The sequence below is a fragment of the Mangifera indica genome, chromosome 11 (assembly GCF_011075055.1).
Source record: "Mangifera indica cultivar Alphonso chromosome 11, CATAS_Mindica_2.1, whole genome shotgun sequence".
NCBI lineage: Eukaryota > Viridiplantae > Streptophyta > Magnoliopsida > Sapindales > Anacardiaceae > Mangifera > Mangifera indica.
The window spans coordinates 9,604,484-9,613,043 of NC_058147.1; positions in this window are offsets into that span (position 1 = coordinate 9,604,484).

The window sequence follows — 8,560 nt, forward strand, 5'->3', positions numbered from 1 at the left end:
TCACTCATATTAACAAGAACACAAAATGATGAAAACGAACAATCCATAATATATAAAGAATTAAATAGATAAGAGTTATAAATCTTCTCAAAATATTTAATCTTGATCTTCTTGTTTCTTGATGTAAATCTACAAGTCTTGCTCCTTAATCTTGAGTTTTTGCATTAAATCTTTGATCTACAGTGAGTTTTGGGTGGCTAGAAGGTTGAAAAAAAGAAACTAGTATTTTGCATGAAAGATGTCTTTAAATCGCCTAGAGTTGACAGCTAGCATGTATCTAAGAATCCTGGATATACTAGGATTCTATAATTCTGTCAAATACACTCATATTAGTTTCCTGTTTCTGCTTGTATTAGTTTCCTATTTCAACTCTCTGTAATAGGAAAATCTCGCCTATATTAGGAAATCTTTTCTGATTATATGCAAGCTGTCGGATTCTTTCCAGATTCATTTTGATTCACTTTAGATTTGTTTTGATTGCCTTCAAATCTTCACTAAATCTCCTAAAATCACAAAATAAACAAAAATAAGAAAATATCACGAAATTAACATTAAAATTAAATAAAACTAACAATATCTAACTGAAATAAGGAAGTACCATGAAATAACCTTAAAATTAAATAAAACTAAAAATATTTTAAGTAAAATGCACTTAAGAACCTAATAACTAGACACTAAATATATGTAAATTATGCACTCAATAGTGTTTGCTCTCATACATTAGCTTGCTTTAAATGCTGGATCTGATAAGATCTCTACCAATCAAGGCTCAATTGAAGAACAAATCATGACACAAGTCATGAGCAAAATGATAGAGATGTGTTAGAGTCAAACCTTGCCAAATATATAGCTTTATCTCATGGATTAAAGTTGTTAAGATTATACCAATATCTATTACATGATTCTAGCAAATCATTCAAACATTTCCTATTTTCAACATATTCCCATTAGAACTCTTTGTATATAATCCATTGTAATTCTCAATAGAAAAAATAGCATTTCATCTTCATCTTCTTTGTCATCAAATTTCTTTTTGGTATCAAAACCTTTATTTGAAAAAAAAAATGTCTTCTTTTAGAAAGCCTAAACTATCCATCCAATCTTTCTACCAAAGCACTAGCTTTTCTCTATTAAATTATCTACCACAAATTTTCTTCTTTGAAAATCTCAAATACTTCCCTTGATCCATAGCCTAGGAATAGAAGACTACATCAATGATCCAAAAAAACTAATTGATGAAATTTCTGATTCTACTAGAAATAATATAAAAAAATTCAAATCTTGATGCATGGATCAACAACGATGGACTTCTTATGTCCTAGCTCCTTGGAAACATGAAGGAAGAAGTTCTCAACATGATATTCAATGGGGATACAACCTACTCAATTTGAAAATCACTCTAAAAGCAACTGTTGCCCAACACTAGAGAGAATGAAGCTCAATTAAGGAACAACTTGTATGTCATATCCAAAGGGACACTTTCACTTGATGAATGTATTCAAAAATTTAATGAAATTTATGACAAACTTGCAACAATTGGAAAACCTCTTAGTGGTTGACAAAGGTTTCCAGGTTTCACAAGCACTTGGAGACAAAATACAAAGAATTTCGAATTGTTGTTTTGTCAAAACCACGATATCCATCATTTAATCAATTTATCATGTCTTCACGAATTTTGGGCAAATCTTTCTTGTAGAAGAAAGACAACAGTTGAATCATAATCAAGCTTTCTTCAAACAAAAAAGAAGGGGAAGAGGTCAGCATGGAGGAAGAGGCCACTTTAGAGGAAGAGATCCAAATTCTTTCACACAAAATTGTTCTCACAACAATAATCAACCTTCATCTGTCCAAAATCACTCAAAATCCGACAACAATTGGAAAGGACAACCAAACAAGCAAAACACAAGTCAAGCAGCCTACCAAATATGTGGACGAACTAACCATATAACAGTTAGTTGCTATTACAGATACAACTATGAAACAGAAGGAGAAAATGTTCAAGAAGCTTTTGCAACCATGAATTTAGACAGTAAAAGTTATCCAAACTTTTATACTAACTCAAGTGCCAATGTTTACATGACAAATCAAGGAGGTAACCTAAAATCTATAAAACCTTATTTTGGTAATAATTCTATTTTTATTGGTAATGGCCAAGCTTTACATAGTAAGCTTTTATTTAATAATGTTTTAGTCGTACTAGAAATTAAGAAAAATCTATTATCTATAGGTAAACTTATTAATGACAATTTTTACACTATTACCTTTTATGCTAATGAGTTTGTTATTAAAGATCACAAGGACAAAATCCTGGCAAAAGGTCATAGATAAGAAGGCCTATATGCACTTAAGGGAGGAGAACATGTTGATGCCAATATTGAAATAAAGTCCTCAGGAGTTAATTCAGAGATATGGCATGCTCGCTTAGGACATCCCAATTTAAAATTTTTGCAAATTTTTGAGAATAAAAAGGTTATCAATGTTTCACATTGGTTGACAAAAAATACTATATGTAATAGTTGCCAACTTAGGAAACATTGTAAACTTTCTTTTAATAAATCATATTTTATTTCTACTTTTACATTGGAAAAATTTTATAGTAACTTATGGGATCCTGCCACATTACTCTCTTCTCAAAATTTTAAATATTATGTAATTTTTGTTGACCATTTTACTCATTATACTTGGTTATATCCTTCAAAAATTAAATCTAACGTTATCAATGTTTTCTTAAGTTTCGAGTAGTTCAAGCCACACTTAGTAGCTAAAGGTTATGCATAAATTATGGGTCTTGACTTTAGTGAGACTTTTAGCCCCATTGTCAAGGCCACAACCATTCACATCATACTTTAACTGACTGTTTATTTCAAATGGCCCCTCAAGCAATTGGATGTAAAAATGCATTCTTGCATGGTATCCTCTACATGGAGCAACCACCTAGATTTGTGCATCCCAAACTTTCTCATCATATTTGCCTTCAACATAAATCTCCTTATAATCTCAAACAAGCACCTCGTGCTTGATTTGCTAAATTATCAAATTGTCTTCTCTCTCTTGGTTTTCGATATATCAAGGTTGATCCCTCTCTGTTTATTTATAATCATGACACTAACTTCATTCTTTTACTTATTTATGTAGATGGAGTGATTTTCACTAGCAATGCCCCTTCATTTATTTCTCAACTCATACATTGTCTCAATAAGGAGTTTGTGCTTAAAGATTTAGACCAACTCACCTATTTTCTTGGTCTTAAAGTTAAATACTGCTCGGGTGGTCTCACGCTTTCTTAAACCAAATATGCTCATAATCTCTTCAATAAAGCTAAAATGCTTGAAGCCTCCAAAATAAATACCTCAATTACTATAAAACCGAATCCTCTCCTTGATGATAATGAACCAACTGATCCCATTGTATATCATCAATTATGTGGCTCTCCTTAGTATCTTACTTTCATTAGACCTGACCTTACATGTTTCGTTAACCAAGTGTGTCAACATTTCCAAAATCCCACCATGAAAGACATTCGTGTAGTCAAACGCATTTTGCGTTACATACTCATGGCATTTGTTATCTATCTTAAAGCTCTCTCACACTTAATGTCTTTTATGGTGCAGATTGAGTAGGTTGTCCACAAACAAGAAGAAGCACCACTAGGCTTCTAAAAAGCAACCTATAGTTTCACGCTTTAGTACAGAGGTTGAATATGGTACTCTAGCAACCATTGCTACAAATTAAACTTAGCTTCAATATCTCTTTCAAGATCTTGGCATCACCCTTGAACGACGCCCTATTATTCTTTGTGACAATAAGAGTGCCATTCACATGTCCACAATCCCATGTTCCATGCTTGCACAAAGCACATTGAAATTGACTACCATTTTATTCGTGAAAAGGTTATTGCTAGAGCCATTAATCTTCAATACATCCCTACCATAAAGCAGATTGCAGATGATTTTACTAAGGCCTTATCAAAAGATTCATTTGCAACTTTTCGTTACAAGCTTAGCATCTACTCCTTCTCATTACCAACCTTGAAGGGAGGTGATAAGATCCCTACCAATCAGGGATCAATTAAAGAAACAAATCATGGGCAAAATGATAACGATGTGTTAAAGTCAAACCTTGCCAAATATACAACTCTACCTCATGAATTAGAGTTGTCAAGATTATACTAATATCTATTACATGATTCTAGCAAATCATTCAAACATTTCCTATTTTCAATATGTTGCCGTTGGAACTCTTTGTATATAATCCATTGTAATTCTCAATAGAAAAAAATAACATTTCATCTTCATCTTCTTTGTCTTCAAATTTCTTTTGGATTACCAATCAACCTTACGGAGAAAATTTTCACACTAATTTATGGAATCACTTCCAGGGCGGATTTTCGCAGCAAATCCAAAGACCAAGAACTATTCATATCACTGATGGAAGACACTGTAAAAGTGATGGCAGGTTTTAATATTGCAGATCTATTTCCTTCCATTGGATTTCTCCAACAGATCACTGGATTCAAGTCCCATGTACAGAAGCTGACAGAATAGTTGAAAAAATTATGAGGACTGAAACATTGTATGATAAAAGTGGGGAGGCTAAAGATTATGTGGTTGATTTCCTTTTTGAAACATTAAGTTGGGCTCGATTTGATTATTGTCAAGTTAAACCCAAGTTTGCTGTTATGAAACCTATAGAAAAAAAATGCTAAACTCGACTTGATTATTTTGCTTTTAATCATGATGTAGAATCCTTTTCTTTATATATAAATTTGTCCTTTGAGCTGAGATCTGTTCATAAATCCTCCATTGAGGACATTTTTTGTGCTAGTGGTGAGACAACTGCTACAATTATTGATTGGGCAATGTGTGAGATGATGAAAAATACAAAAGTGTTAAAGAAGGCACAACCTGGGGTGAGGGAAGTCTTCAATAAAAAAGGCAAGATCAATAAAACAAGTATTGATGAAATGAAGCTCTTGAAGCTAGTAGTAAAATAGACTTTGAGACTACATCCTCCAACACCTCTGTTAATTCCTAGAGAATGCAGAGAGCAATGTGTGATTAATGGATTCGACATACCCATCAAAACTAGAGTCATTGTTAACCTATAGGCAATCGGAAGAGATCCAGAATATTGGAATGATCCAGAAATTTTCAATCCAAAGAGGTTCCTTAATCATTCAATAGACTACAAGGGGACAAGTTTCAAACACCCATTTGTTGCTGACAAAAGAATGTGCCCTGGAATACCATTTGGTCTAGCCAATGTTGAGCTTCCTCTGGCTATGTCTCTGTACCATTTTGATTGGGAACTTCCTAGTGGGATGAAGAATGAAGATTTAGATACGACAGAGGCCTTTGGTATAACGGTTGGAAGAAAAGAAAACCTGCACATTATTCCCATTCCTCACCATCCACCACCTTCTTCTTAAGGAGAAAATAAAACAAATACGAACACATTGTGTTATATAAAGTGAAGCATGTCCATAATATGAGATGACAATTTCGAGCTCTATGTGATTGAAAGACTTAAGTGAGAGATTATTTACTTAAAGGACCAAGTTGATATAACCCAGAAAAAGAGAAACTACGTAATATAAATAAGAGTAAACTTTATCTAAATTAGATACAAATATTTGAATATTTGATAAATGTCAAGTTAGCATGAACGGACGTTCTAGTCATAGTAACAATAGTAGGCTCTATGACACTACATATGATAATAGCAACCTCTTCTGAAATCCTAAAGTTAGAAAATGTTGCTTTTGAAGTCCTTAACAAAATAGATCATTTAAGAATCCTTTTCTATAATCTATTTTGAAATTTATTTACTAAATACATCTGAGGTAACAGATTTTTGAAAAAGTGATTATCCTAGAAGCTATAATAAATTATTTGCTTAAACTAGGAGATATATGCTAACCATGCAATCACACAAAACAAAATTATAATTTCATGGTGTTTTGATTAATTATGTTTTGATTAATTATTTCATGGTGTAACCGTTATTTTCGAAACTTATGGAGGAGCATATTGAAATTTTTAAATTTTCAAAAAATTCCTAAACTTTTTTTGAATTTCCAAAACCCCCCAAGACTTTATAACACTCCAATATTTTTAAAAATTATAATTTACCCCTTAAATTTTGAAAAGGAAAATAAAAAATAAGAAAAAAAGAAAAATAAAAAATAGCAAGAAAAAAAGAAAATAGAGAGCAAATATAAAATATACATATAAAATGACCTCCTGCCTTTTAACTCAACAAAATTCATTGATAGAAACAAATAACCTAACAAAATTCATTAACAAAAACAGATAACATGTCTAAATTTGGTTTTTTGAAACATAAAATGTCAGAATATGATTTCAGTAAACCTTGTGTGGGAAATAGGTTTTTGGCCAAAAAATTATTGCATTTTTATAATTATCAAATAATCACATAATATTCATGGCACACCCTAATACAGACTCATGGGAACACGACATCAAAACAAACAATATTTACTTTGGTGGATCTAAATCTAATAATTGATTTCAACCAGGGCTCATGGATGGGTACAACAACCTCATAAGAACCACAAGCTTCTTAAGAGTTTACATGAATTCAAGAAGTATGGCTTTGAGATTGATTTTCTATGAGGGAGTGTGGTCTTGGCCCCCGTAGCATGGACCACATGACTGAAGGGACAAATCTATAATTATATTTAAGTAAACACAATAGGTAGCAAGTAGAATAGCAATGACTTAAGGTGTAGTAGGTACGACCTATGGGTGGAAAATGTGCTATTTATTGCAAACGTATGACCAATGAGTAAATGCGTCAAATATAAATAAAAATGTATGTAAAGGTTTGTATATAAAAAAGATGCATTGGAGTGTATGCAAAGAGTGAGTGAGTCCCGCATAATATAGAAAACAAAATAATCTCTTTTTCATCTTAAAATCTTCTTCATTTATGATAAAAATTTCTCTATTTTATACCAGACTATTTTTTGGTATTAAGCTTCCCACTATTATGTTTTCTTATTATATTTTGTTGTTTGTCTTTCTTATTATATATTATGGAATAATTGGATTTTTATCCATACATAATGAGACGTTTGTATCTTTAATCTAGATAATTAAGTTTTAATTTAATAATTAGATTTAGGATTATAAAACTTGAAGATCAACTACTAATTTGGTAAATGTAAACAATATTTTTTGCAAATCTTTATATATTTTCCTTGTGATAGAATTGTTATTGAGTTCTAAATTTGTATAGAATATTTTTAATTACGAATTATATAAACACTTTTAATTATATTGAATTTAAGTCGATCATTAGATGTCCACAGTTTTTTTTTTTTTTTTTTGTCTCTTAACATTTATTTTACATCATTTCCTTTATTGAAGAATTGGTGGTTTTTTATTTATAGGTTTTTTATTTATATGTTTTTAAGTTTTCATAGTTTGATTAATAAACAATAACGGAGTAATAAAGGTAGGGTTGGATCCAAACTAAGTCAACTCAATCTCAAAAGTTCGCCTAACTTGATTCAGTTTGATTTGAATTCATTTGATTTGAATTCGAGCAAAAGAAAATTGGCACATTTTTTAACTAAGTCAAACTCAACCTAAAAGTTGTTCAAATCGATTTAACTCAAATTTGATTCAAATTCATGGCTCAAATCAGTGATTTGAATTTATAGCTCGGTTTTAATTGAATTCAAAGTTCAAATCAATGATTTGAATTTATAGTTTAGTTTAACTCGAATTCATGGCTCGAATTAAATTGAGTCAAATTATTTTTTATTTGGATAGTTTTGCTCATTATTTAAATAAAATAATATCGTTTTGTCAATAAACTATGAATTTGAATCATTTATTTAAATCAAACTCATATTGAATTAAGTTAAATTATTTTTTATTTGACCGAAACTCAAGCCAGTGTTTGATATTGGTTTGACAAAAATCTTAGGTGTGCCACTACCTTTTATTTCCTTTTCTTTGTAGGACTCGTAGCCTCAATTTAATCTGAGCTTTAACAAAAGGATAGGAACCAGGAAAATCATAGGTTTAAAAAAACTCCAAGGAAAAATTCCTGAGAACCATCGCCATAGCTACCTAACATCTATATAATTTTATCTGACTTCACTATAAATGATAAAAGCAGAACATAAATCATCTATTATTATTAAATCTCTATGTAGGTAAATTAGAAATTAACTATCCTAATTTATTAATTTACCATATTATGTATTTGAGATATTATAATTGAAAATGCTGTGTATTATGTTATATTATGTCAAATGTTTAATTGAATATTTTGCATTTAAAATTCTATATTGGTTTTAATTAAATGGTCCATCAAAAATATTAAAATTACAATTGATATTATCATATATTTTTTTATTGCATTATTCACGATATGTTATTTTAAACATGTCTACACATGTTCTGTATTATTTTTATATTCAAATTTTATAAGCATATTTTTATAAACATAGTTTTCAACATCCATTATTATATAATTCTCATATTATTTTTTTCATTTTTGTATTTACTAACCAATCATATAATAA